Raw genomic sequence first — 27997 nt, forward strand, 5'->3', positions numbered from 1 at the left:
TCAGTCGCTAAGTCGCGTCTGACTCTTTGTGACCCTAATATGGACTGAAGCATGCCAGGCTTCCCTGTCCTTCACCTTCCCCCGGAGTTTGCTCAAACTCATGTCTATTGAGTCTGTGATAACATCTAACCATCTCATCCTCTGTCACTCCCTTCTCCTCCTGCCCTCAATCTTTCCCAGCATCAGTGGCCTCTTTGTTGCAGTTACTCTGATCTAAAGAAGCATGTATTCATCATCTCTTTCTCCCAGAGATATTGCTGTGGTTTATCTTCACGTATTAAGAAAACCTTTGGGATAATTGTCATGCCCTCCTTTACTCAGGATAGTACAAATTAATGACAGAAAAATCACTGGCTAATGAAGAATAAATGTAGAAACATTCTCTCATACCCTTTCTATTCCACTGGCTCTGAAAAATTCTATATCCAGCCTGGAGCTATGTTTAGACAACCATAATACAACCCACACAGAAAAGTTAAAATTCCAATTGACCAAAAGGACATTCCCCTATAATGGAAAGAAAATGCAAACAGGTTAAGTACTCAACAATTTGGTTTAGTAAATTATGGTGCATCAACATGACAGAAAATTATTCAATTTCCAAAAATGATAATTAAAATGATTCTATGTGGTATGTGGGAAAAGAAAATGCAAAACAGTTTACACACACAATTGCATTAAAATGCATCTGCTTGTGGAATGTTACTTGGGAGTAACATGAAAAAATTTTAGTAATTGCAGTGGGGACTGCAATTCTGGCGTATTTTTCTTTTCAAATTTTTCTCTAATGATATCAATGCGTCATCTTGTAATTGTTTAAAGTTTGGTGTTTCACAGTGCTCTGGGTGTGGTTGCTGAATTAAGTCTACCATCGTCTTTGTTCTTCATACTTTGTTACAATTAACACAACCCAAGACCACAAGAGCTGTTTCATGCTACTCTCCTTGAATGTTTTCCTGCTAAGTCGCTTTAGTCATGTCCTGCTCTTTGCGACCTCATGGACCCCATGGACTCCCACTGCCTGCCAGAATCCTCCGTCCATTGGATTCTCCAGAATACTGCAGTGGGTTGCCATGCCCTCCTCCAGGGGGTCTTCCCAACCCAGGGATCGAAGGTGTGTCTCTTGTGTCTCCTGCATTGGCAGGTGGGTTCTTTACCACTAGCGCCACCTGGGAAGCCCCACTGAACTTAGTGACATCAACAAAATATCTTACACTCTGGAATCAAAAAAACTTTTTACAGAACATTTCCTTTAATTTCACTAAGTTTTTCTTCACTAGCATAGCACCATCTCTACTACTTCTTTTATTTAATAAAGTTTCATTTTTCAAAAGATACAGCTGGAGGGACCTGTTCATGCATCTTTGCCAGTGGCTGGGGCATCTCCACCCTCGGCGTTATAAGATACTTGATCTCTGTGCTCTGAAGCCAGCTTAAGAAATCCTTTACCAAGGAGCTCCTGAAAGGCTGCCCTGGCCAGAGAACTGTGAATCCTTAGTCTCTTAGAGATGACAGTGAAGCTATGAGCTTCTGGTCGGAAACTTCCTTACAGAGTTTGTCAAACAAGTCTACGTTATTGAGCTGGTCTCGAACTCTGTGTTTGGATCACTTCTTTTTGGCCTTGACCCCGGATTTGTTCACTGGATCTTTGTTTTTCTGGGCTGACTTTCTGGCATCTTTCTTCTGTCTTCTTATTGTCCTTGGGCAGCAACAGTGAAGTTCGGAGAGCAAATGCTACCGCTTAGCCTCACTAAGCTGTTGGACAAAAAGTCTATCACTTCTGTTGGCATATTTTTGGCTACTGGAAAAATAACAATGTAACAATTAAGAGTTATTACATTATTAGTAATAACTTAGTCTAGTGGTTCAGACTCCATACTCCCAATCCAGGGGGCCAGGGTTCAATTCCTAGTCAGGAAGCCAGATCCCGCATGCAACAACTAAAGATCTCACATGCCACAAGGAAGATCAAAGATCCTGGGTGCCACATGTAAGACCAGCACAACCAAATAAATAAATCTTTTAAAAAAGTAGGGCCTGTCTTCTTCCTTCTGGTTATATTATCTTGGATGAGTTACTCATCCTCCCTGTACTTCACTTCCTTGTCAGAAAAGTAAGGTGACAATAATTGTGGTAATATTTCCAACTGAATATTGAATTCCAATTGTGATGACAATTCATGGGGTTGTCATAAAGATGCAATGTGATGATCCATGCCAAGTCTGACCTATGTGCTCAATCACCAGGAACTATTTATTGTTCTCACGCTTGACTCATGGTGGGGTACAACTATTCCTGACACCATTTATGCAGTTCTGGGCCACTCTCTCAACTTCTCCTGGCCTACGTCCTTCTTTTCATCTTTTATTCATATCTTTTTAAAATCTGAGTTTACTAGAGAGCTGTCTGGAAATGATATCTTCTTCTTTTGTTTTTTTTGACTGGATCATTTGTGATGACAACATCAGGATTCTATTAAGTAAAGAATCCTGTCCTACTTGAACCATATTTTCCTCAAAGAGTTTCATGTCACAGAATCATGCCCATCTTTTTAATGAACTTTTCCAAACATGTATTCCTACAGGTTGAGGTTCATATGGAATGTGTCTGGACTTCATCCTCTCTGGCTATCCTTAACTGAGGTGAGGATAGCCTTAACATATATAAGGATATCCTACATATCCTTAACATGTAGCTTTTTATTCTTCTAAACTAAAAAAAAAAAAAAAAATGACACAAATGGTATACAAATTAATAAAAAAATAATAAGCAAGTCACTTCCTCTTTTCCCAGAGGCAAACATTATGTGTTGTGTGTATTCTCTGGAAATACTCTATGCATTTTGATGCACATTATATTTGCATACATATACATGTGTGTACATGTCACATTTTAAACCTCAACTGGATCAGACCATACACCCTACCCTACAGGTCACATTGTAGTCAAAAGTATACCTTGGAGATTGTTTCTTATCAGCACAAATAACATTTCATTTTTTCTACAGCTGTGTCATTTCCAATATATGGATGAATCCTAATTTTTTCACCAGTCCTCTATCAATGTTCATTTGGGATATTTCTATTCTTATGTTATTACAAACATTCTGGAATAAATGTCTTTAATGTATTACATATACAGTTTGAAAGTGAAAGTGGCTCAGTCATGTCTGACTCTTTGCAAACCCATGGACTGTAGTCCATGGAATTCTCAAGGCCAGAATACTGATGTGGGTAGCCTTTCCCTTCTCCAGGGTATCTTCCCAAGCCAGTGATCAAACCCAGGCCTCCTGCATTGCAGGTGGATTCTTTACAAGCTGAACCACAAGGGAAGCCCAAGAATACTAGAGTGGATAGCCTATCCCTTCTCCTCTGGATTTCCCAGGAATAGAACTGGGTCTCCCGCACTAATAAATCTGCCTGCAGTGCGGGAGACTGTGTTTAGTCCCTGGGTTGGGAAGATCCCCTGGAGAAGGGAAATGCTACCCACTCCAGTATTCTGGCCTGGAGAATTCCATGGACAGTATAGTCCATGGGGTCGCAAAGAGCTGGATATGACTGAGTGACTTTCACGTTCATAAATTGAACACATAATATATATATACAGTTAATATAGTATATAAATAACTGTACAGCATATATAATTTTGTATTCTTCCTTTTCCACATATCTTACATTTTGGAAGTTTTAGAAACTTACTTTCAGTTCTCCTGTTATATATAAAAAAAAATGAATATCATCCTTAATAATTCAGATGTCATAAGAAATGTCATTCTGATTCATTGTAATTCTAACCTTTGAGGATATAGGATATATTAGAGTTGTCTAAACAAAGCTTCCAGCAGATTATAGAATTCTACAGAGCCAATGAGATGAGAAAAAAAAAATGATATAAATATTTCTTCTCCTTAGCAAACTATTTCTGTCAGTGACAAGTAAGTTCCATATTTAGCGTTCTCAAACAAAGAAACTTAAGGTCACCATCTCCATTATAGCGAATCTGTGAATAATATTTGTTAAAGTCCTGGAAACATAAAAGCTGATTCAAATAATACATGCATTAATTGAAAAGTACAGTCAAACTGTGCCCCAAACAAGTTGTACAAAGTACTTGACTTCCTCAACTTTCTCATTACCCTGTCCATTACCAGCAAATTTTATCTTATGGTCAAAATTTGACCATGAGCATAAAGTTTTCTATGTGTATCCTTAACATTCTGAGAGATAAATCAAGAACTGTTCTCTGTACTGTTTTTAGCCAAACAGGTCTTTGAGAAAAATGCAGTTCCATCAGAATCCCTTTTTACCGACATTCTGAATTGACTGTCAGATCCTGGATGGCCACCAGTGAACAACGGGAAGACCTGGGAATTTAAACTAAAGGTGGCCCTGCCATGCAGTATCATCAGTTCATTCTTCTAATGATGAACCAGCTTTATTTAACCATGTGGATCTGATTTGTTTACTGTCTCTAGGTTGTAATGTAGTTAATAAAAATGAAGAGTGAATTTTCAGATTTGTTACTAGCTTTAGCTACTCTTTAATGCCTTAAGACGATAAAGGTTCTAGGGCAGAAAATCAAAGGCTTTTGGCTCTTTCCAGACTATAGATCTTAAGTTCTGTAGCACTTCAGAGACGATGGCTGCTGCCAAGAGAACTTATCACAAATCAGAGAGGCATTTCTCAGTGTGAAAAGTCTCGCTTCTCTTTAAGTGTACAGTACAGTATCACTGCACTGAATCATCCCGCACACAGAATCCAGTGTGAGACACTATACAGTTCATCCATTAACTCAACAAAAAATAAGTATCCACTCCGCCAGACTCTGTTCCGGGTCCTAAGATAAGGATATGAACAAAACAAACAAATATTACTACTCTCCTGGAGCTCACATTCTAGTGAGGTAGGGTAAATCAATAAACAGAATATGTAAAATATAAAATATATTGGACAGTAAGAAGTGCTGCAAAAAAATAAATTATACTTTAAAATTAATATAGGCAATCCAAACAAGGTTGGTAGATTGTTTCAATGTCAATATCTTGGTTATGATGTTGTATAGTTATCTTTGGGGGAAATGAGGTAAAAGGTACATGGGATCTCTGTTTTATTTCTTACCATTGTGTGTGAGTCTACAATTCAGTTCAGTTCAGTCACTGAGTCATGTCCGACTCTTTGCGACCCCATGAATCACAGCACGCCAGGCCTCCCTGTCCATCACCAATGCCCAGAGTCCACCCAAACCTATGTCCATCGAGTCAATGATGCCTTCCAACCATCTCATCCTCTGTCGTTCCCTTCTCCTCCTGCCCTCAATCTTTCCCAGCATCAGGGTCTTTTCAAATGAGTCAGCTCTTCGCATCAGGTGGCCAAACTACTGGAATTTCAGCTTCAACATCAGGCCTACCAATGAACACCCAGGACTGATCTCCTTTAGGATGGACTGGTTGGTTCCCCTTGCAGTCCAACAGACTCTCAAGAGTCTTCTCCAACACCACAGTTGAAAAGCATCAATTTTTCTGTGCTAAGCTTTCTTTAGAGTCCAACTCTCACATCCATACATGACCACTGGAAAAACCATAGCCTTGACTAGACGGACCTTTGTTGGCAAAGTAATGTCTCTGCTTCTTAATATGCTGTCTAGGTTGGTCATGACTTCCCTTCCAAGGAGTAAACGTCTTTTAATTTCATGGCTGCAATCACCATCTGCAGTGATTTTGGAGCCCAGAAAAATAAAGTCAGCCATTGTTTCCACTGTTTCCCCACCTATCTGCCATGAAGTGATGGGACCAGATGCCATGACCTTAGTTTTCTGAATGTTGAGCTTTAAGCCAACTTTTTCACTCTCTTTCACTTTCATCAAGAGGCTCTTTAAACTACCACACAGTTGCACTCATCTTACATGCCAGTAAAGTAATGCTTAAAATTCTCCAAGCCAGGCTTCAACAATATGTGAACCGTGAGTCTACAATTATCTCAGTAAAAATTTCCATTAAAATTTTTAACTGGAAGGTCCACTATTTAAGAGTGATCAGATTAGGGTTTACTGAACAGATAACAGAGAGCTAAGACCTGAAATTGGTGAAAGAGCAAGACACGGTGCAAGATTGCTCCAGTCAGAGGGACTACAGGACCCAGATAAAGCTGGCCTGTAGGGTTCAAGAAGTTGCTATCAACAGGAGTGGCTAGAAACAATGAATGGAAAGAGCAAAATAAGGGGAGAGGACACTTTATAGAATCTGGCTTTTACTCTGAATGAGGGGGAAAGCAACCAGATGGTTCTGGGCAAAGGAGTAGCATATCTGGTTTTATTAGTGTAATTCTGGTCTCTGTGTTAATATTAGACAGTAGAAACCAAAGAATGAACTACAGTATCAAAACATGCATAGCATTCTTTCAAATCACTCAGACGCCAAGGTAAAATACCTCTGTCTATGCATTCTGAATTCACTGACTTAGGGAGTTTTCTCAGATTCACAAGAAATAGTTTCATAGAAGTTTTCCTAACCCATCAGGAGACAAAATAATTCAATCTGACTTCTGTGCATGAACTCCTCCCATGAAGCTTTGCTTAATTTTTTTTTTATTCCATCAGTATTTAGATTCTATAAAAGGAAAGTAGCTCTAAGAAGTTACCATGGGAAAATGTTCCTCTGAAAAACCAGTATGTTTCTTCTATTTCCCAAATCACTTTTATTAAATTTTTTTTGCTTTTCATGTTTTAGTAATATCTCCTGAACTTGACAACTGAAAAATCAGTAAGCATCTGATAGTATAGTTAAAAACAAAGTAATAAAGAGAAAACAGGGGCTTCCCTGGTGGCTCAGTGGTAAAGAATCTGCCTGCCAAGGCAGGAGATATGGGTTCAATCCTTGGTCTTAGGAAGATTCCACATGCTGTAGAGCAACTGAGCCCATGCACCCCAACTACTGAGACTGTGCTCTAGAGACATGAACCACAACTACAGTAGACCAAGTGCCCTATGGGTCCACGCTCTGAAACAAAAGAAGCCACTTCAATGAGAAGCCTGTGCATCGCAACTGGAGTAGTGCCCCCTCGCCCCAAGCACGTCCAGCAAGGAAGACCCAGCATAGCCAAAAATAAATAGATAAATAAATAAAATTATCTTTAAAAAATAAAGAGAATTTCCTTTGAGAATGATAACTTAAACATTAAAAAGTAAGTGGTAATTGATAATTTAGACAAAGATTCTGCAAGAGGTTTGGTTTTCACAGTAATTGTTCCTCAAGATTGGTAGCATCTTGAAATTACCGAAAACAAGGAATGTAAAGGGTGGTTTATACAAGATTGTAGCAACTAGAAGTTTCTACCAAATTGTACTCCTATAAACCCAAGGTACAAAGATGATTCGTGTCCATGATGGTTCATATGAGGAGCTGTAATCCTGAAACATCTTCTGAGTCACCTAACAAAAACTATCCAATATAGTATTTTGAATATGTTATTAATTTTGAACACTTTAGGTTTTCAAATCGTGTCTGGCATGTTTGATGATAAGCTATTAACCAGAATATTTTATTACTCAGAACTAACCATTATTCCCTATCTGTGTGGGTTTACAGCATAAAATATCAAAGGTAGAATGTCTAGACTCAAAATGTAAAATTTAGTCATTAACTATTTGTAATGAAAACTTCTTAAGACTGATCATTCTAGAGGCAAATCATTGAATTTCTGAACTGTGTTTAGTCACCAAGTCATGTCTGACTTTTGTGATCCCTGTGGACTGTACCCACCAGGTTCCTCTGTCCATGGGATTTCCCAGGCAAGAATATTGGAGTGGGTTGCCATTTCCTTCTCCAGCTTTAGAGATTATCTAATCTAATTCAACAATACACATATTACACATGAGAAAATCAATATCAAACAAGGTTAATATATGTATAATAATTAGTGGTAGATGCCCAAATAGAGCCATTTTGCCAAGCTGACGAAAGACGGTAGAATTCAAAGCAACTAAATCTCCTAAAATCTTCAGGGCAGGATCTCAGAGAAAAGGGGCTTGAATAGAGAAGGAGTTCAGAAACTTAAACAGGATCCCTTAAGTTGGGGCCCAATAATGAGCTCATGCACAGGGTGAAACTTGACAAGGCTGGGCAGAGAGGAAACACCAACGAAAGAAGAGCTTCTGGGAAAAGAACAATTACAGAGAGCTGAACAAATGCTGGAGCTGAGGAAGTCTCTTGTTACGATCAGCCAGAGAGCTGTGCTCCGAAGGAGGAATTGGTGCCTGTGGAAGAAGAGGAAGAGACAGCCTAGTGTCTTCTCTCTGCTGTGTGAGGGTACAGCGAGAAGGTGATCATCTGCAAGCCAGAAAGAGAGCCCTCAGCAGCAACCAAATTTGCTGGCATCTTGTTACTGGAATCCCCTGTCGCTAGAACTGAAAGTAAATGTCTGTTGTTTAAGTCACCCAGTCCACGGCATTTTGTTACAGCAGCCCAAGCTGACTAAGACGACTCTCTGCCCACTTTCCCACCTTCTCTACAGCTTTATCCTCCTTGACTTCATCTTTAAATGCAGACCTCCCAGACGGAGGGAATATATGTATATTTTATAAAAATATGTAAATAAAAATAAAAAAATAGAAGAAAAATGTAGATGGCCTCTCTCCGACCCCCATACTCACCAGCCCTTTCCATCCAACTCAGGGCTTTTATACACATTGTTCTCTTTTAGGAAAGTTCCCTCCTCTTTCTCACCAGCCTAAATATATATATTTCTCTCATATCTTAGTTTCATCATCACTTCTTCAGGGATTCCCTTCGCCTACTTATCTGACTAGGTCAAATCCCCTATTATATGCTTTCCTGATACACATTATTCTCATGAGTACTAAACACCGTAGCAATTTATGTCCTTAATTTTTTAATTTAGTATTTGTCTTTTATACTAGACTGTGAGCTCCTGAAGGACACATCGAAAGCCCTGAGTAAATGTTTATAAAATGAATGAAAGAATGAATGCTCTCACAAAATAATGATTTAATAAATTGCTTGCAACAAATTTCCCTAATGGTCAATAAGTATTTGTTGAAAGAATTTATGAATCTCCATATTCCTCACTGTTTTGCCTACAAAATAGGTGCCTGCCCTGCTTACCACATAAGGGTTGTAAACATATAATAAATAATTTAAGTATTTGAGATTAAAATTTTAAAGACATCTATATTCGTTTGGGTAGGCTAAATAAACTGCTGAATCAAACAGATGCAAATATGTAATGGCTTGAATACAACAGAAGTTTATTTCTTGTTTATGTAACAGTTCAGAACAGGTGTTCAGGTCAGCAGGCAGCTGTTCTACACGCACTGATTCAGGAACCAAAGTTCCCTCCATCCTGTGGCTTCTCTGTGGCCTTGTTATCATCTGCATCCAGCCAGTCGAACAGAGAATGGAAGAAGAATTCTTATTCTTCCAAAGGCTCCATCCAGAAGTGGCAAACATCATGTCTATTCATCAGGGAACTGACTATGATGCCGTTACTATGGAGAAAGGAAAGAACTGACTCTGCAGGCAGGTGGTAGTGGTCTCTGCCACCACCACCTCAATTCAAGACCTCTTATTGTTTTAGCTTCGTTGTGCTTTTTGAATAGCTGGCAAATATAAGTATTCACAACAGTCTGGGTTAAAAATCAGGTCAGACCTAATGGCAATGAACACTTTCTCTTATTATTTCCTATTGGCAATAGCACCCCAAGCTTGTTCCATGATAAGTTCATTGTGGAAAGTCTTTTCTCACTGTGTTCCTCAAAGTAAGACAAGAAAAAGGAAACATTGAGGGAAACATACCCAGAACACTACTTATTCACAGATAATTCACATGATCTCTTCCAGTGACAGTTTAAGTGTTATTAGGACTAAAAGCTGATTGACTTTTTCAATCTAATCAGTTCTTAATTATTTATAGGCTGGATTATCACCCTTTTGCCCCTCCAGATCTATCCTCCACCCTTTTCTGTGCCTCAGAAGGCTGACTGTATGGACTAAATCAAATTGCCTCCCTTACCCTCTGGCACCCCTTGGGAGAAAAGAAAATCACCAGCAGGGGATCAGAGAAAGAAGTGTCACCACAGAGTGGCCACAGCTCCTATTAGGAGGTCCTCCCCAAGAACTCTCCCTCTGCAAGGACTAATAAGGGCTTCCTGTCCTGCCCATTTGAACCAGAGGAAGTGTCTCCTTGTTGGCCAGCCCCAGTGTATTCCAATATCTCTCCTGATTTCTCTAGATCCTACCCATGCTTTGTAAAGCATTTCTTCATTAAAATCTCCTTCAATTACTCATCTGTTTTCTGCTGGGACCATGATTTCTCAAAGTGGTCCCACAAAATCCTAACTCTGAAGTTAAAATATATATTAGGAGTGCTCTGTGACAACCCAGAGGGGTGGGATGGGGTGGGGGGGGGGAGGTTTAAGAGAGAGGGGACATGTGTACACCTATGGCTGATTCATGTTGATGTATGGCAGAAACCAACACTGTAAAGCAATTATCCTCTAATTAAAATTTTTTTAATTTATTTTTTAATTGAAGGATAATTGCTTTACAGAATTTTGCTGTTTTCTGTCAAACCTCAACATGAATCAGCCACAGGTATACACATATCCCCTCCTTTTGAACCTCCCTCCCTTCTCCCTCCCCATCCCACCCCTCTAGGTTGATACAGAGCCCCTGTTTGAGTTTCCTGAGCCAGACAGCAAATCCCCATTGGCTCTCTATTTTATATACGCTAATGTAAGTTTCCATATCCTCCAATTAAAATGTTTTAAAAATATACACTTTAGGTAAAATAAATTTTTAATGCACCTAGCAAAAAGCTTTGTAAACAGTAGATGAAATAAAAAAAAATAGACCATATATTATATGCTGCATTTCTTAGATCTTTTTGATCATGGAACTTCTCCATGATCTTTTTCAATCATGGAACTTATTTTGAGAGCATCTGAGGAAACTGGTATTCTAAAGAATGCATCTAGGAAATTCTGATTTATACCAATAGAAATGAGAGAAGAAAGACACGTATATAATTACTATACAATGACTAAGAATGCTCAAGTTGTTTACATTCTGGCTTTAAAATATAGTCACTCACTCACTTGAGGATGGCATGCCGTGTATATGTGCCTGTACACACACACACACACACATACACCCCACGCACGGGGGCTGAGTCCACTGCTCAGAGCCCAGGACTCGCCTCTCAGACTTCAGATCAGGTGTAGGTCCTTGGAGAGAACCTACCAAGGAAGGCTGTCCTCAGAGATATGCATTCTTGAACCACTATGGCTTATAAGAGACCCAGTGGATTAGGGAACAACAAACTGTAGAGAAATTTTATCACAGAGAAAGGGCATGGAATTTACAGAATTGGTGGAATAATTTCATTTAATGAACTGTACCTGTGACACCTTTATACAGAAATGACTAATTTTCCAATTGAGGATTTCAGAAACACTCACTTTGGAAAAACCCCGAAAGACGAGTTTTCTCAACTTAAAGACTATACTCGACTCAGCCCAGATCGTCAGTAATTTTTTAAAAATTTAACCTCCAAGAAGATAGTGTTGCCCCTTCTCTTCTTTGTTCTCTCTGATTCCATCCTGATAGTGCCTACCACCCTGCATAACTGTTAGCTTAATTCTGTCTCTTAAAGCGGTGTGGGCTCCCAGAGGAAAGAAAATGAACCCTGCAGTTTTTAAAGCCTTTACATTTGACACAGTTTGTGCTTAATAAACATTTTTGAGAAAGTGAAAATATACTGGCTGAATGAATATTTCCTTGGTAACCTATTTCACCATCAACCCTGTCATAAACTTTTTCAAGATTTTTTTTTAATGTGGATCATTTTAAAAGCCTTTATTAAAGTTGTTACAATATTGTTTCAGCTTTATGTTTTGGTTTTTTGGGCTGAAAGGCATGTGGGATCTTAGCTCCCCAACCAGGGATCAAACCCTCACCCCCTGCACTGGAAGGTCAAGTCTTAATCACTGGACCACCAGGGAGATCCCTAAAGTTTTTCTTAATACAAACTCAAATGCCGTCTTGTGATTAGAAGAATTCCTAAAAGATATGAAAAGCTAACCACCCTGGACAGAAGTACAATAAAAAAATAACAAGATTTTTTTTTTGCTTTTGTTCATCGTATTTCTTTTTAATTTTCACAGAAGAAAACTATACAACCATTCTTGCCAATGTATTTCAATTCACAAACTGTAGAGTTTAAAAAAAATTCCTCCTCCTAGATACAGGGCTAAGCAAGCCAAGTGAATGAGTGAAGCAAGGTATTTTGGTGTGAGACCTAAAATGAAGGCCCAGCAATATGTGCTGCCTAGATATCTGGAGAAATCAAGAGGGCTTCAAATGGCCTAGATGAAAGTTCTCTTTCCCACTCTGCCCCATGGATAAGGTCTCCTAGACAAGCAACCATTCTTATTAAGGCCTCCTGGTACAGGTCCTTCTCATCTCTGAGCAGCAAATTTCAGCTCCCCACCTGCCTACAGAGTTATTCAAACTAGCCAATCACACCTTCCTATAGGAACCAGAAGTTGCCTCACCCTTTAGATATTTAAATGCCTGCTTGTTCACTCTCTTCCTGAATGCATCCCTATGTTGCCTTGCATGGCAGGAAGGCTGATGGTATATGTAATTCAAAAATTGCTGTCATCTCATGTATCCAGACAGAAATGGTATGGATCTAACAGAAGCAGAAGAGATTAAGAAGAGGTGTCAAGAATACACAGAAGAACTATCCCAACAACAGCAACAAAATGTAATGGCCTGGATAACCACAATCGTGTGGTCACACACCTAGAGCGTGACACACCTAGATTTCACACACACACCTTGGAGTGTGAAGTCAAGTGGGTCTTAGGAAGCATAACTATGAACAAAGCTAGTGGAGGTGATGGAACTGCAGCTGAGCTATTTTAAATCCTAAAAGTTGATGCTATTAAAGTGCTGCACTCAATATGCCAGCAAATTTGGAAAACTCAGCAGTGGCCACAGGACCAGAAAAGATCTGTTTTCATTACAATCCGAAAGAAAGGCAATGCCAAAGAATGTTCAAACTACTGTACAACTGAGCTCATTTCACATGCTAGCAAGATAATGCTCAAAATCCTTCAAGCTAGGTTTCAGCAGTACATGAACTGAGAACTTCCAGATGTACAAGTTGCATTTAGAAAAGGCAATTGCCAACATTCACTGGATCACAGAGAAAGCAAGGGATTTCCAGAAAAACATCTACTTCTACTTCATTGACTATGCTAAAGCCTTTGACTGTGTGGATCACAACAAACTGGAAAATTCTTCAAGAAATGGGAATACCAGACCACCTTACCTGCCTCGTGAGAAACATGTATGCAGGTCAAGAAGCAACAGTTAGAACCAGACATGGAACAAAGACTGGTTCAAAATTGGGAAAGGAGTACAACAAGGCTGTATGTTGTCACCCTGCTTATTTAGCCTATATGCAGAGTGCAGCATGCAAAATGCCAGGGTGGATGAATCACAAGGTAGAGCCAGATTGCAAGGAAAGATATCAACAACCTCAGATAAGCAGATGATATCACTCTAAAGGCAGAAAATGAAGAGGAACTAAAGAACCTCTTGATGAGGGTGAAAGATGAGAGTAAAAAAGCTGGCTTAAAACTCAGCATTCAAAAAACTAAGGTCATAGCATCCAGTCCCATCACTACATGGCAAACAGATGGAGAAAAAGCAGAAACAGCGACAGATGCTATTTTGTTGGGCTCCAAAATCACTGTGGACAGTGACTGCAGCCATGAAATTAAAGACACTTGCTCCTTGGAAGAAATGCTATGACAAACCTAGACAGCATATTAAAAAGCACAGACATCAGTTTGCCGACAAAGGTCCACATAGTTAAAGCTATGGTTTTTCCAGTAGTCAAGTACAGATGTGAAAGTTGGACCATAATGTAGGCTGAGCATTGAAGAATCGATGCTTTCAAATTGTGATGCTGAAGAAGACCCTTGAGAGTCTCCTAGACTGCAAAAAGATCAAACCAGTCAATCCTAAAGGAAATCAGTCCTGAATATTCATTGGAAGGATTGATGCTAAAAAGTGAAAATGAAGTTGCTCAGTCATGTCCGACTCTTTGCGACCCCATGGACTGTATGCAGCCTAAACTCCTCTGTCCATGGGATTTTCCAGGCAAGAGTACTGGAGTGGGCTGCCATTTCCTTCCCCAGGGGATCTTCCCAACCCAGGGATTGAACCCAGGTCTCCCGCATTATAAGCAGATGCTTTACCATCTGAGCCACCAGGGAAACGAGTATTTCTGCTGAAGATCCAATATTTTGGCCACCTGATATGAAGAGCCAACTCACCATGATGCTGGGAAAGATTGAAGGCAAAAGGATAAGGGGACAGCAGAGGATGAGATGGTTAGATAGCATCACCAACTCAATGGACATGAGTTTGAGAAAACTCTGGGAAACAGTGAAGGACAGGGAACCTTGGCATGCTACAGTCCATGAGATCGCAAAGAGTCAGATGTGACTTAGCGACTAAACAACAACATCTGTCCACTGTCGAGCGTCACATGTTCAGCCACCAACATGACCCTAGAGTGGGAATCCTTTCCTCACCAGTGCAGTGAAATTTGTTATTTTTTAGTCATTTAGTCATGTCTGACTCTTTTGTGACCCCATGGACTGTAGTCTGCCCAGCTCCTCTCTCCACAGGATTTTCGAGGCAAGAATACTGGAGTGGGTCGCCATTTTCTTCTCCAGGGGATCTTCCCGACCCAGGGATCAAACCCTGCATCTCCTCAAGTCTTCTGCATTGCAAGTGGATTCTTTACCACTGAGCCACCAGGCTCTAGGAGGCCATTAAAACAGGCTATGGATCTGGTATAGGAAAAACAGCTGCCAGAGGAAGACATGTAACAATACCCCTACTGCCTTAGAGCTAGGGAGTGGGGGTGTGTGGAGGAAAGGATGGGACAAGTCCCAATTTAAATAGGCAGCTGCTAGTCAGGAAACTCTGGGAGACAGCGATGCACAGAGAAGCCTGGAGTGCTATAGTCCATAGGGTCGCAAAGAGTCAGACACAACTTAGCGATTAAACAACAATAGCAACAACAAGTCAGCACTAGTCTACTGCTTATAGGCAGGAATGAAGACCCAGAACTGCCAAATTTTCAAGTTTTCAAGAGACACAGGGAATACAGAGTTGTATGTCCACATCTCTCACTTTTTAAAGGTCTTTCTTTCACTCAAACAAAACCTACGTGAAGGGGTTTTGTGGAGTCCCAGTTTGCTGACTTTATTTTTTAGGGGCTCCAAATCACTGCAGATGGTGACTGCAGCCATGAAATTAAAAGACGCTTACTCCTTGGAAGGAAAGTTGTGACCAACCTAGACAGCATATTAAAAAGCAGAGACATTACTTTGCCAACAAAATCCGTCTAGTCAAGGCTATGGTTTTTCCAGTGGTCATGTATGGATGTGAGAGTTGGACTGAAGAAAGCTGAGCACAGAAGAATTGATGCTTTTGAACTGTAGTGTTGGAGAAGACTCTTGAGAGTCCCTTGGACCGAAAGGAGATCCAACCAGTCCACCCTAAAGGAGATCAGTCCTGGGTGTTCATTGGAAGAACTGATGTTAAAGCTGAAACTCCAATACTTTGGCCACCTGATGCGAAGAGCTGACTCATTTGAAAAGACCCTGATGCTGGGAAATATTGAGGGCAGGAGGAGAAGGGGACAACAGAGGATGAGATGGTTGGATGGCATCACTGACTCAATGGACATGAGTTTGGGTAAACTCCAGGAGTTGGTGATGGACAGGGAGGCCTGGTGTGCTGCGGTTCATGGGGTCGCAAACAATTGGACACGACTGAGCGACTGAACTGAACTGAGCTTGTACTTCTGTCCTAGAATTTAACTCCAGTCCCTAGTACACTCCTCTGATCCCAACACTTACACAACACTCTGCCATTGTGCCCTTTAATACCATGTACTTATCCTTCTAACACATCCCACTAACATTACTGATTCAAGTTAGGTTTACCCTACCTTAAAATTCAAAATTTCAGCCATATTTGTCTGTTGTAAGTCCCCATTACATATTAGAGTATTTTGTTTTTCCACCCAGCAGCAATTAACTGCACTGAATTTTATCTGGCCATATGCCATATTTCAAACTCTTTCAATTACTAGATCCATGTTAGAGTCTAATAATATCTTCCAGGCACTTGCCAACTGACTCAGCTTATGTTGTTCTCTCCATTATATCATTACAAACATTAAGAAAAAGATTAAGGATCATAACTTCAAAATAAGACCTCTAAAACACTTGTTATGTTCCTCCCAAACTGACATAACACAAATAATAACTTTCTTAATTATTTCCAGGAAACATAATAGAGCATTTTCCCCCCCAGGATGTCACTTTTCAAAGACTAGTAAATAGTAGTTTCAGAAGAATAAATAGAGTTTTACTATGAGGAAAACAAACAGTACTCTTTAACCATGCTACAACATTTTAATGTGTTTGACGAATTTAAACACATATTTAGAAGAAACAGTTTTGAAGCACAGTAATTCATTTATTCCCTCAACAAATTTTTTTTGAGAATCTACTATGTTTATCACCGACTCGATGGACATGAGTTTGAGTAAACTCCGGGAGTTGGTAATGGACAGGGAGGCCTGGCGTGCTGCGATTCATGGGGTCGCAGAGTTGGACACGACTGAGTGACTGAACTGAACTGAACTATGCTCCAGTCACTATTTGAGACACTAGGAACATATTAGTGAACAAAACAGAATAAAATTTCTATTTCCATTGAGTTCACATTTCATAGTATTAGGTAGAATATAAAATCAAATATACTTATTAATTATAGCTAGGTAAAAATATGTAAACCAATGGACAAAATCAGAAGAGAATGTGCAAAAAAATAAAGTAGTAAGTAGATAGAGAAAGTACAGATTATTTCTTTCTCTATTCAAAATAAAATCCCTGAATCCATAATAAAACAAAATAATGATAAAAATAAACAACTCACTGGTCATTTATGAAGGCTGCGAGTGTGCCAACTCATTCTGTAAATTGATAAATAAATAGATTGATCATTGTGTTAAGTCTGTTATGGCTGCTTTCTAACAAAATATTTTGTTAGAAATACTGCTTTTATTTCTAACAAAATACCACAGACTAGGTAGCTTATAAACAACAGACATTTATTTTTTTTTTTAATTTTGGAGGCTGGTATACCAACAAGGAGTATAAATAAAGCCAAATGAGATACATGCCTTCAACATCACAATGAAATAGAGAATGTCATGAATTTCAAATCACCTAAAAGTAGAGAAATAAATTCCACCATAGCTCCCACCAACAATCCAAGTCTATGAGTGTAGAGAGCAGTGACACAGGAGCCTTAAGACACTCGGTGAAAAAAGAGAAGACAGCAGAGGATTTAAATGAAACACAAATAAAATTACCCCCAGAAAGAAAAAGTCCAGTGTAAGTACCAAAATACTGAACACAAGTCCAAGATTTAGTTGTACATGGCACCTAACAGAAGAAAGGGCCTTAAAAGTAAAAAGAACCAGAAGAGCGAGAAGAGGAAATGTTAATTCTGGAAGAGAAAGAGATAAATAAAGAAGAGATGGGGATACTTGGAAGGTGACAGCAAAGGGGAATAGGAAATAAAAAGTGAAAATAAATAAGCATTCTTCAGAAATAAAACATGCCAACCTGTCTTCCACCCAGTACCAAGAAAAAAAAAACAGTGAGCATAACTAATATTTAATACTGTAATTCAATAAAATTTTCTGGAAATAAGAGAAAACTTAAACCTACTGAAAGAGCCCTTCATTTGCCTGAGACTATTGACCTATAACATCAACATTTAAAGGCTAAAAATATTCCTTAAAGTTTCAAGGCCAAAAGAACATCAAATTACTTACAAGAGTAAGAAACTTTAGATTGGGATAAAGTTTCATAAGAGTAGCATATAAAGCAAAGGGCCAACATTTTCAGGAAACTCAAGGAAAGAAATCATAAACCAATAATTGTATAGCAAATGTTCTTCAAGCATCAAATATATTTTAAAAAATGGTTATGAATGTATAGGAAACTCAAGAAATACAATACTCAAAAGACCTCTCAAAAGAGTCTATTAAAGCAGGAGCTGGGAGACTACAGTCCATGGGTCTACTCTGGCCTGTGACCTATTTTTGTATGGCCTATGAATGAAGAATGCTTTATATTTTAAAGGATTGTAGAAGATGGAGGAGGAGAAGGGGGATAAGAAAGAGGAGAAAGAAGGGTAAGAAGGAGGAAGAATAGGAAGAGGAGGAGAGGGAGGGAGAGGAAGCAGGCAAATTGCAGCAGTAAAGAGTGCATGTGATATAAAAATACTGAATCACATACCTGAAATTAATAATGATAAGCCAACTATACTTCAATTTTTAAAAAGAGTGTAAAGCCTAAAATATACATTCTCTGGTCCTTTTACAGAAAAAAGACTGTTGACCCCTGTCCCAGAGGATAACTTTATCACAGCAAGAAAGGAATGGCTAAACAGCAGTAAACAGACACGGTGAGCAGTTCTCGTATCTAATGGCAGAACTAAAGAATAAAGCAAAGGTAGGGACAGGGTTGTGAGAACAGCATGTGAACGTTCTGTGTTCTGACAAAGCAGAAAGAGTGCAACTTTCAAAAAAGGGAAGTAGAAGAGAGAGATGTGGAAACAGTAGAAAAAGGTCAATGAGTATGACAACGGTAATAGACAGGAGTCAGGGACATCATTTAAAACTGACAGACCAGCTAGTAGAAAGTAAGAAAAGGGGGATTAAGGGCACTCTTACAGGGATAAGTGCAAAGATAACCAAAAGGATAACAATACAAATCTTGCTAAATATCAAACGTAAAAATTTTAAAGCAAAGAAGACACATTACATAGACCGACACCACGAGATAACTGCATCCAGTAATTGTAACACTGGGCTTCCCAGGTGGCTCAGTGGTAAAGAATCTATCTGCCTGTCAAAGAAGAGATGTTGGTTTGATCCCTGGGTCGGGAAGATCCAGTGGAGAAGGAAATGGCAACCGACTACATTATTCTTGCCTGGGAAATCCCATGGACAGAGGCACCTGGGGGGCTACCGTTAATAGGTTGAAAAGAGTCAAACCCAACTTAGCAGCAAACAGTATTTGTAACATTAAATAATATAACAAAGTTGAGATAAAACATATGTTTCATAAGATATAGATATAAACTATATCAGATGTACATTACAATATTAATAAAACATATCAATAAACTTTAATGGGCTTAGCTTGTCCATTAAAAGAAAAAGAATTTTAAATTGGCTCATAAATTGAAACACAACTCTATGCCATATAAATTGCTGTTGTTCAGTTGCTAAATTGTTGTCCGCTTCTTTGTTGGCTATATAAAAGAGACACCCCTAAAACACCACTCAAAGAATGTTTGAACATTCTTCGGCATTGCCCTTTATGAATCCATGTTAATAATAAATAAATACACACCTACGTAGGTAAACAAAGAAGGCGGTGGGTCTTTCCTGGAGAAGAGGGATGACTGATATATGAGGGGGCAGGGCCAGCTCCACAGGGCCCCATGCGTAGAAAGGCTCCAAGCTTGGTTTCATGCTCTGCTACTGCCACCTTGAATTTCTTAATACTTCTGTCTTGGAACTTGTATTTTTTAAGTGAGGTCCTATGGGATAGAGGATCATGTGGGCAAGCAGAGGAGATTTACTCAATATGTTTGTCTGGCCCTCCTTGCCACCCCACTGGCTTCTAACATCCCTTTGTCCCATGAGCACAGAAATTCCAGAGGACTCCATCTGTGGGAGGTCGGCGAGCCTCAGAACGAGGACAAGGTAAGCGTGGTTTGCCCACAACTCAGTGGGGGCACTGATAGTCCTAAAAGGATGTGCTTCATGTTTGAACTGGAACTTACTTCAAACACAGAAAGAAGGAAATGGCATTAAAAGAAACAAGAAGGACCTAGGATATCTATCACATCCTTTTTTATTTGTGTTACTTCCTTGTGTTTGCCAACCACTTAAACTGAAAGTGGTGACAGAGAAGGAAAGGAAAAATAGGGCAACCCATGCTGCTTTTGCTTTCAGTCTTACTCATGAGTAAGCCAAAAGTAGTGTTGGTAAAATGTAAGCATACTGAGAAGCAAAATAAAAATAGCTGCCTTCATTGTGAGCAGTGTTTTCCAATATTCTGTAAGAATGAAACAAATATGCATATAAAAGCTATAAAATACAGATTGTGTAATATCATATGATTCCACATATGTTCTTATATTTGTATTTTTAAACTGACATTGCACATTGTGTACAGGAAATTTTATTTTAAAATTTTAATAAAATTACATTTTAAATTTTTCTTTAGAATGATATTACATAATACCTAAAAAATACCAAAAGAGGAAAAGTTTTAGTAACCATACAGTGGAGAAACCACAGACTCCCCTAACCAGGTGATCAAAATTAACCTCACCAATTATAAGCAGGCAAATATGATACCATGAGAAGGATGCAGCATTTTTATGTGGAATTCCAACTGGAAATAAATACCCTGAATCTAATCATGAGAAAAACAAACCTAAGTGAAGAACATTTGTTAAGATAATTTGCCTGCTTTCTTCAAAACCGTCAGTGTCATGAAAGACAAAGAAAGGTTAAGGAACTGTACCATAAAGGAGATTAAAAAGTCATGGCAGGATGTCCCTGGCATCCAGCGGTTGAGACTCCATGCTTCCAGGGTAGGGTGAGAGGTGGAATGGGTTTGGTTCCTGGTCAGGTGTCACACACCACATGGACAAAGAAAAGAAAACAAAAAGACGTGACAACTAAATGCACTATGTCATCCTAGATTGGATCCTCTACTAAAGAAAGGGGCAGGAAATTTGCTATATAAAGGACATTATGGAACAACTGACAAAACTGGAATATGGACTGATAAAAAATATTATACCAGTGCTAAACTTCCTGAATTTGATAACTGTACTGTAGCTATATAGTAATTACACATGAGTATGTTAAGACTGAAATACATATGTATATCTTATATATATATATGCATCTATATCTATATTTATATATATATAAAGAGAGAGAGAATGAGACTGTAAATGTGGCAAAAGGTAAAAAATTGGTAAATCTGAATAAAGGGCTGGGGTATTTCTTTGTACTATTCTTGCAACTTTGAAATATTTGAAAATAAAAGCTTGAAAGCATACATCAAATCATATTCTTTCCCCTCTCAAATTCTTGTAATGATTTTCTGTCACATTTTAAACTGAATGCAAACCCTTACCCAGATCCTTATGATCTAATTGCTCTGCCTCTATTTTCCACCACTGCCCCCAGGTCACTAGGATTCAGTTCCATTTGCCTTCCTGCTTTTCTTCACATACACAAGTTCCACCTTAGGGTCTTCATAACAGCTGCTCCCCCACTATAACACTTTGCCCTGATCTCCACAAGGCTGACTCCTTTATCTTATTCAAGCCTCAATTCACACATGTTCTTTCCCAAACAAATATAAAGTGCCTGATCCCCAACCCAGCCATTTTCCATCTCTTCCCTCTATTTTATTTTTATTATGACAATTATCACTACCCCGTGTCTCATGTTTTCATTTGATTATTGTCTATTCTGCTAAAATGTAAACTCTATGAGGCCTTATTTGTCTATTCTTTACTATATTTTCAGTGCCTGGAGCAGTGGAACACAGCGTACAGGTTATAAGATGTTTGCTGAATGAACAGATTTTGCAAAAAAAAATCCTTGTGTATACATACTCATGTATATTTTAGTGTAAATTTCTAGAAGTGAAAACTTGGACAAAAGCATGCATGTGAATTTTAAATTGTCAATATCCCTCCAAAATCATTTCACCAATTTACCTTCTCAACAACCCATGAGACTCTAATGTATTCACTTTTTAAATTTTTTAGTATGGTTACAAGTATATTCAACTAATAATAATTCACTATGCTTTATATTTGTTTCATGCAAATTTCTGTATCTGTTTTATTACAATAAAAATGATTTTAAAACATTTCAATATCATAGTAATAGAGAACGTACTTGGAGAATTTCAGCAAGTAAAAGTCAAGAGTGATTACTGGATACAGAAGGTATCCAATGTTATTCATGCATAGGTGAATATATTTTTGCAATTTTTTGACCATGCCAAGGAAAGAGTTGGATGGCAGAGGCCCAAAAATATGTGCAATATTTGAAATTGCTTACATTTAATCATAAACTAGCAAAATCTTAATGTAAACTTTCTAACAGAAGTTTTAAAGGAACTGTCTTCAAAAATGTTTAATTGTTTTAATGTATTTCGCTTATGAGTTTTATGACTTTGCAATAACTATTCCTGAAATAAAGAAATGTAAGAGTATATTTATTACCAAATTAAAAGTATTTAATTTCTATGGACTAAAGCACTAAACTTTGTTCCAATGACTTCAACAATATTAACAGTTCAACAATATTACAACATAAGTTTAAGAACCATAAATATCAGTGAGGCTAAAACTCAGAAGCTATATTGACTTCAAGTGAAGATCAAAACGAGAATCTCAATACTTTGGGGTCTAATTATTCTTCAACTAGATGAAGGGCAACTGTCTTCTTCCACAAGGGTGGTGAAGCTTGCCTTTGTTTTTGTTTTGTGTGTTTTAGGTTCTGTACTTGATTAATTCCATGGCCACAAATGATATATTTGTTAAAAAAAAAATTACAGTGGATATTTGATCAACAAGCTCTCTTTAATTTTCTGCAGTTCTTATAAAATCTTCAAGAAGAAAGCAATAATTAGACTGGCACCTCTGTGACTACTCAGTGAAAAGAAAAATAAAAGTTTTGCTAGAAGGAAACCCATGAGGGAAGAAAATTCAACCATCTGGTACCAACATTTAGGCTGCAGGATTTTGTCTTAAAAGTCAGTCAGATCTGAGCCACAGAACCCATTGGTTCCACTCCAGAAATACAAAAAAGGAATTCAAGGATCAGTTATCGGCATCATTTCTCAGTTTGCTGGCTGTACCAGAATTCTAATAAAGTGGTTCAAAAGTTCCTTGAACAAGTTCTTCAGCTAATACATCTGAATGCTTCCCTACTACAGTTGCTAACAATTGCTGAACATACAAAACAACCCAAGTCCACTGAAAAATATTTTTCCTTTAAATATTTATACATACACAAACACACAAACATGTCATGTATAATGATTTAGGAAAGCCATGCTTCTGTTGCTACAAACTGCAAACTCAATTTATTGAGGTTTTACTATGTACCATGTTCTATTGTACATTGAGGGCTTTACATACTGCCTACTTCATCCACAGAAACTCTGCAAAGTAAGCATTATTTTCTCCCATTTTACAGTCAAGAAATTAATGCTAAGAGACAAATATGATTCGCTCAAGGTCACATGGATAATATGTAGCTGATCTAGACTCCTGACCCACTACTACAGGTTAGGTGTTCTCCCCTCATGGACACAAACCTGAACAAATAGGGAGAAGCTGTCAAGTCAGCAGAAAATGAAAGGGAAATTAGCCATATTTCCAAGGCTTCCACATAGAGAGAGGTTCTTCCACCATGATACTCTTTGCCATAAACCACCCATGCCCAGCCTTGATCAGTGTGAATTAGAGGTGTGAGTCTCATAGAAAAGAGCAGATACCAAAAATCAATGACGATACGTGTATATTTTGGAAAAGTCATCAAGAGATTCTGATACCCTGGGATCCTGACCCAAAGCTGAGAATCGTTGAAGAAATGTTAGAAGACTACAGAATTTTCTTCCACCTATTTTCTGCATCTATCTCCTCAACAGACAGTTGGGTATTGGCTCATTTGCTGCAACTTTTCATCATTTGGGACTTCCCTCATAGCTCAGTTGGTAAAGAATCCGCCTGCAATGCAGGCGACCCCAGTTCGATTCCTGCATCAGAAAGATCCACTGGAGAAGGGATAGGTTACCCATTACAATATTCTTGGGCTTCCCTTGTGACTCAGCTGGTAAACAATCTGCTACAATGCGGGAGACCTGGGTTTGATCCCCGGGTTGGGAAGATCCCTTGGAGAAGGGAAAGGCTACCCACTCCAGGATTCTGACCTGGAGAATTCCATGCACATTCCATGTGACCCATGGGGTCACAAAGAGTCTGACACCACTGAGCGACTTTCACTTTCACTTCATCATTTGAGTCCAAACTCTATTTTAACTGGCTGAAATTTCCCAAACTGCATGGCTTATGCTTAAGATTAGTTTCAGACCCAATTCTGTTTTGTTCTTTTTACTTCTTTTTGGCCATTTCATTCCATTATGAGCTTATTTTTAGTGCCATCACCTTTTCATTGAAATTCATATATATGCACATATACATACACACAAAGATATACATAATTCTACATATATTCAAAAGGATATACATAAGTTTTAAGCAAAATAAGATAAAGATCTCCCTGTATGACTGACAATCAGAACATGGCTAAAAACTTGTACCTACTTATGTGTGCTCTCGCTATGGTGGAATGTGCAGAAGTGCACAGAATATACCTAGCAGTATCTTCTGATTTCCATGCTAGTGAGTTCCATTCCTTGTTTTTACTTCCTTTAACCATTTCCTTCAGGCTTGGGTGTTCATTATATTTTAATATCTATTTTTATTTATTTATCTGGCTGCACTGGGTCTTAGTTGCAGCAGGCAGGATCTTCAATCTCTGTTGCAGCATGCAAACACTTTAGATGCAGCATGTGGTTTCTAGTTTCCCCACCTGGGATTGAACTTGGCCCCCTGCATTAGGAGTGAGAAGTCTTAAGCACTGGACCACCAGGGAAGTGCCTGAGTATTCATTCTTGACTGATGGATTCTATCAGTAGATATTTTAATGAGTAAGACTGGCCTGTAATTTTCTTTTCCATATTGAAATTTGGCTGGATTTGATATCAAGGCCAAAGTGGCCTCATAGAATAAATTTTCCGTTCTCTGAAATAATTTGCGCAAGTTTACTTCTTGAAAATTTGGTAGGACTCACCTGTAAAACAATCTGGGTGGAGTTTTCTTCATGTGAAAATACTAACTGCTGGTTGAATTTTTTAATAATTTTAGAACTATTGGGGCTTTCCATTCTTTTTGAAACAATTTGTTTCTAGGGTCTATGGAAGAAGTTAATTCTGGAAAACTTAGCCTATATTTCTTTAAATATTATCTAAACACTCTCACTCTAATTGGGACTCCCAATTAGATATACATTAGATTTCCTCATACATCTACTTCTTTTTCATACTTTCCAATTCCTTTTCTTCCTCTGTTGGGGTGATAATGGCTGTACCATATCTAGTGTTAAACACATTTATTGAGTTTTAAAATTTTAGGCAATGATATTTTCCATTTCCAGAAATTCCCTTTTATTTTCAAGTCTATCTATTCATTCTGATAGTCTTTGTTGCTTACTCATCTTTACAACTGCTTACATTACTTCTTTAAACATTTGTAACATGGCTGTCCTATATTCTATAAGTGACAATTCTGACAGCTTTGAGACTCTCTCTCTCTCTTTAGTTGCTAAGTCATGTCTGACTCTTTTGCAACCCCATGGACTGTAGCCTGCCAGGCTCCTCTGTCCATGGGATTCTCCAGGCAATAATACTGGAGTGGGTTGCCATTTCCTTCTCCAGGGGATCTTCCAGACCCAGGAATTAAACCCGGGTCTCCTGCACTGCAGGCAGATTCTTTACTGACTGAGCTATGACTATGGAGATCTAAATCTGTTCATTGTTTCCGCTGCCTCTCATTCATATTGGCTTACCTTCCAATGTGCAAAATGATCTTTAATTGTGAAATGATTGCTTTACCTGCAAACTGAATCATTGAAGATTTCCTCCAGAGACAATTGCTTCTTCTGCTCATGCTGTATGTCCGAGGCTCAGATTCCTCACGCAGCCATTAGGCCAAGGCCCGATATCTTGGTAGCACTGTGATTTATACTTTTATCTGCCTTGTGCTTTCACTGCCCCTGATCTATTGCTTGCTATATTTGTGAATAGAGGGTCCTTTGAGACTTCTACTACCTCTTATGAGACCAGACATGCCTCCAAGAGTGTATCCCAGACAGTCAAACTACCAGAAGCAGAAATCTGACTGTGATGGTTCGCATGGTGTTAACTCAGTTAAGCTGGAACTCTATTACCCCCAAATCCTCTCCTTCTGTGGCTGTGAGTTGAAAGAAGCTTGTGTAAGGTTTACAAGAAGCAATGGCCATTACCCTCTGAAAGGTGCTGCAGTCAGACATGGTGACAGAAGTGCGCAAAGGTGCCCTGCAGGATGGAGCGTGTCCTTGCTCCCTTCTGTTCCATTTCCAGTTCTCACTGCTCACACTGTTGGCCCACAGCAGCCTCACACCTGTGACCAGACACATGAATAATATCAAACAGCTTCCCACAGACCTGCCCATGAGGGACACTATCACTGGATATGCTTGGCTCCTTTGGTGCCGGACTAGGTAAACCTTTCTCCAACCATGATTCCCCTCCCAGACCATCACCTCCCCAGCACCTTCTCAACTGCAAAAGATCTAATTCTGATAAAAATCATTTATCCCACAGCATTCATAATGTATCTTCTCTCAAGACTGCATGCTGCCTAATATCCCCTCAAGGCTTTTAATCTAGCTTAATCATTCTGTATAGTCAAAGCTACGGCTTTTCAGTAGTCATGTACGGATGTGAAAGTGGAACCATAAAGAAGGCTGAGTGCCAAAGAACTGATGTCTTTGAACTGTGCTGCTGGAGAAGGCTCTTGAGAGTCCCGTGGACAGCAAGGAGATCAAACCAGTCAATTTTAAGAGAAATCAACCCTGAATATTCATTGGAAGGAGCAATACTGAAGCCAAAGCTCCAATACGTCGGCCACCTGATGTGAAGAGCCGACTCACTGGAAAAGACTGATGCTGGGAAAGACTGAGGGCAGGAGGAGAAGGGGGCCTCAGAGGATGACATGGTCGGATGGCATCACCAATTCAGCGGACATGAACTTGGGTGAACTCTGGGAGATAGGGAGGGACAGGGAGGCCTGGAGAGCTGCAGTTCACAGGGTTGCAAAGAGTCAGACACAACTTAGCGACTGAACAACAACAAATCAATTATTTGAGGGGGGAAAAAAAGTCCAGAATATCTATTTGAAGCTTTCATTCAACCCACAAATCTTTACTGTGCCTCTACTACATGCCAGGCACCGTTCCAGTCTCTGAGGACATTAGAAAAAACTGCTTTCAGGGCAAGACAAATACATAAGAATCACTATACTCTGAAATACATTGCAGAACTCAACCCAGACTCAGGTGAGCAGCAGCCAGTTCAGCTGGTTTTGTCAGAGAAGACTTTCAAATGAAGTAACCTTTGAATGGAGTCTTAAAGTAAGTTTCTCAAGCTTGAGAAAAATAAAGACTCTTCTTTAAGAGAGTTTGATCTGCTTGTGAGCTGTGTATTGACAATTCTTCACCACTTTTCCCTATCCTAACTCAAAATATCTGTGCAGTAGCACTCTGCACTATATTTAGTTTGTGAGTAGTGATTAAGTTTTTTTTCAAAGCAATATCATTTGTCATACAAAATCCAAGTTGTTAATTTCAAATTAACTGGTTTTATAGATCTTTATATTAAATTTGTAAATATGTTTTGGTTTTATAAGACTAATAAGCTTATACCTAATTTATGTATATACATATTTAAGTAACATCATTTAATTAATTCAGGTTGACACTAGTTGCTATAAGAGTTGTTTTCTTTAGCAGAAACCTCTACATTGCTCAGGCTTAAGAACCATGAGGAATCATCTTTAAGTACTCCCTCCCCTTTACCATCCTAACCCTCCTCCCCCAAGAGACAAACAATCATGGAGTCACAGTGATTTAACTTCATGAACCTTTCTTCTTCC

General features: G+C 38.9%; 1 pseudogene; it reads right to left on the bottom strand.

The window, feature by feature from the left end:
- Positions 1-1354: 1354 nt before the first annotated feature.
- LOC133068034 (small ribosomal subunit protein eS25-like) lies at positions 1355-19667 on the bottom strand (annotated as a pseudogene).
- Positions 19668-27997: the final 8330 nt, after the last annotated feature.

This window comes from Dama dama, chromosome 13 (genome assembly GCF_033118175.1).
Source record: "Dama dama isolate Ldn47 chromosome 13, ASM3311817v1, whole genome shotgun sequence".
In the NCBI taxonomy this organism is placed as follows: domain Eukaryota; kingdom Metazoa; phylum Chordata; class Mammalia; order Artiodactyla; family Cervidae; genus Dama; species Dama dama.